Source organism: Pogoniulus pusillus, chromosome Z (genome assembly GCF_015220805.1).
Source record: "Pogoniulus pusillus isolate bPogPus1 chromosome Z, bPogPus1.pri, whole genome shotgun sequence".
NCBI classification, from domain to species: Eukaryota; Metazoa; Chordata; class Aves; order Piciformes; family Lybiidae; genus Pogoniulus; species Pogoniulus pusillus.
This window is the reverse complement of record NC_087309.1, coordinates 109,607,551-109,611,352: the sequence shown is the minus strand read 5'-3', so window position 1 is coordinate 109,611,352 and position 3,802 is coordinate 109,607,551.

Below are 3,802 nucleotides of genomic sequence, written 5' to 3'. Positions count from 1 at the left end.
GTCCTCAGAGGAGTCTGTGAAATTCATCTTTTTTTTTTGTTTGTTTTGTTTTGTTTGGTTTTTTTTGTTTTTTTTGTAGATGACCTTATCATGTGTAGGATTGAGAGCCACAGGGAAGGAGCTCTGAAAGACTTAATTTAATGTATTTAGTGCTCAAGAGGTACTAAGGAGTGTAAACAATAGAATCTCCCTCTCTCTCTCTCCCTCTATCTTTATCTCTATTTCTATCTGTATTTATCCCTATCTCCATCTCCATCTCTCTCTATATATATGTATATATATCTATCCCTCTATATCTCCATCTCTCTATATATGTATATCTATCTATCTATCTATCTATCTATCTATCTATCTATCTATCTATCTATGTATATTTGTGTCTGTCTCTATATTTCTATCTCCATCTCCATCTCCAGCTTATCTCTCTCTATATGTATATCTATCTATGTCTATCTCTACCTCCATCTCTCTATATATGTATATCTATCTATCTATCTATCTATCTATCTATCTATCTATCTATCTATCTATCTATCTATCTATGTATATCTGTGTCTATCTCTATATTTCTATCTCTATCACTATTTCTATCTCTATCTCCATCTCCATCTCTCTATATATGTATATCTATCTATCTATGTATCTATCTATGCCTATCTCTATCTCCATCTCTCTATATATGTCTATCTATCTATCTATCTATCTATCTATCTATCTATCTATCTATCTATCTATCTATCTATCTATCTATGTATCTATCTATGTCTCTATCTCCATCTCTCTATATATGTCTGTCTATCTATCTATCTATCTATCTATCTATCTATCTATCTATCTATCTATCTATCTATCTATCTATCTATGTCTATCTCCATCCCTCTATATATGTCTGTCTGTCTATCTATCTATCTATCTATCTATCTATCTATCTATCTATCTATCTATCTGTATCTGTGTCTGTCTTTATATTTCTATCTCTATCTTCATCTCTCTATATGTCTGTCTATCTATCTATCTATCTATCTATCTATCTATCTATCTATCTATCTATCTATGTCTCTATCTCCATCTCTCTATATATGTATATCTATCTATCTATCTATCTATCTATCTATCTATCTATCTATCTATCTATCTATCTATGTCTATCTCCATCCCTCTATATATGTCTGTCTGTCTATCTATCTATCTATCTATCTATCTATCTATCTATCTATCTATCTATCTATCTGTATCTGTGTCTGTCTTTATATTTCTATCTCTATCTTCATCTCTCTATATATGTCTGTCTATCTATCTATCTATCTATCTATCTATCTATCTATCTATCTATCTATCTATGTACATCTGTGTCTGTTGCTATATTTCTATCTCTGTTTCTATCTATCTCTATCCCAAATCTCCATCTCTATGTATATGTATCTATCTCTCTGTGTCTGTCTCTATTTCCATCTCTCTCTCTATGTATATCTATCTATCTATCTATCTATCTATCTATCTATCTATCTATCTATCTATCTATCTATTTATGTATATCTGTGTCTGTCTCTATATTTCTATCTCTATTTCTATCTCCATCTCTCTCTCTATATATGTATATGTATGTATCCCTTTCTATCTCCATCTGTATATATATGTCTATCTATCTATATTTCTCTATCTCTATCTCTTTCTCTCTATCTCTGTCTCTGTCTCTGTCTGTATATCTGTCTGTACCTCTATCTCTGTTCAGATTTCTATCTCTTTTTGTACTTTTTATCTCTCTGTTTCCATTTCCATCTCTATCTACATTTATATTTTATGTATATTGTGGGTGGTTCAGATGTTTAGGCATCAAGGCACGAGCTGTCAAGGTCCTCAAAACCTGGCTTTAATCACACAGCTAATCTCACGAAGCAGATGATTCTCTCTCTCATGCTTAGCTACATACCTGTGTTCATAGCCTTAGGACCCCTTTCACCCCAGTCGAGGACCCTCCTTTGAACCATTGGTAGCCACCATCTGGAGAGCAGCTGACACCATCGTGGTGGTGCAGCTTCTCTGCTGCTTTGGAGCTAGAAGGAAACCTGGTAGTCTGTCCCTGACTTGCTGTTTGTTGTCAATTTTCCTGTCAGCAGGATATTCAAGAGAGACTTGGCAGGCTTTGTGTCCTGGCACTGAGTGCCAGTGTAACGTGCATTACTGCTTGGCACAAAGAAGCACCATCTGTTAGTGTCCAGGGACAGAGCGAATGAAAAATGTGCTGGCTGAGATTTGCCCACCATCTTTGGCTAAAAATAGACAAAACATTAGTATCTTCACTTCCCAGAGGATGGGCTGGCCCTAATCTGGCTTACCTTCATGCTTTGTGATAAAACAACACAAAGCTCTCTACAGATACCTGAAGGGAGGCTGTAGCCAGTTGAGGTTGGTCTCTGCTCCCAAGCACCCAGGGACAGAAGAAGAGGACACAGCCTCAAGCTGTGCCAGGGCAGGTTCAGGATGGAGATTAGGAAGATCTTCACAGCAAAAGTTATTTGCGTTGGAATGGGCTGCCTGGGGAGCTGGTGGAGTCTCCATCCCTGGAGGGGTATAAAAGGCATCTGGATGAGGTACTTAGTGCCATGGTTTAGTTAATTGGAAGGTGTTAAGTGATAGGTTGGACTCGATGATCTTGGAGGTCTTTTCCAGCCTGGTTAAATTCTGTGATTCTGCGAAAAGGCTTGAAAGGGCAGGGACAAAACAGTCCACTGCTGCTGAGAAGTCTTCACTTAGTAGGAGGGGAAGCAGACAAGTAGCTTCCTTGTTTCAGCACAGAAACCCCCAAATTACTTTGACAAAAGAAAGAACCCCACACCTTTGCCAGGTATGCAAACTATTGTAGTTTTCTCCCCAAGTTTTTCCAACCTCAGTCTGTGGAGGAGTCAGCTTGCACAGGATCTGGAAAGTGACATCGTCTAAGTGGAGCCATTCCTGTGCATGCCCATACATCAGAAACCGGCTGTGGATTGAAAACTGCTCAGCAGTGGAGTTCAGAGAGTTATCATCAGTGGCAGAGTCAAGTTGGAGGCCTGTGGGTGAAGCAATGTGGGCGAGGGCACTGAGTGCACCCTCAGCAAGTTCCTGATGATACAAAACTCTGGGCATGGCTGACACCCCTCAGGCTGTGCTGCCATCCAACCCGATCTGGACAGGCTGAGTGCTGCACGAAGGCAAACCACATGAAGTTCAGTAAGGACAAGGGCAGGGTCCTACTTCTGGGGAGGAATAACAACAGGCTCCAAGACAGGTTGGGGCTGGCCTTCTGGAAAGCAACTCTGAGGAGAAGGACCTTGGAGTGCTGGTGGGCAGCAAGTTCTGCATGGACCAGTGATGTACATTGTGGCCAAGAGAGCCGATGGCATCCTGGTCTGGCTCGGGAACAGTGTGGCCAGCAGGACAAGGGAGGTTCTTCTCCTCTACTCTGCCCTGCTGAGAATACACTTGGAATGCTGTGCCCAGTTTTGGACTCCCCAGTTCAGGAGAGACAGAGACCTGATGGAGACAGTCCAGTGGAGAGCCACACTGGGGGACTTGAGCATCTCCCCTATGAAGAGAGACTGAGAGCCCTGGGGATGGTTAGTCTGGAGAAGAGAAGGCTGAGAGCAGATCTGATCAATGTGTACAAATGCTGTCTACAGCTACCTGAAGGCAGGCTGAAGCCGGGTGAGGGTTGGTCTCTTCTCCCAGGCAAGCAACAATAGAACAAGGGGACAAAGTCTCAAGTTGTGCCAGGGGAGGTCTAGGCTGGATGTTAGGAGGAAGTTCTTCACAGAGAGAGTGA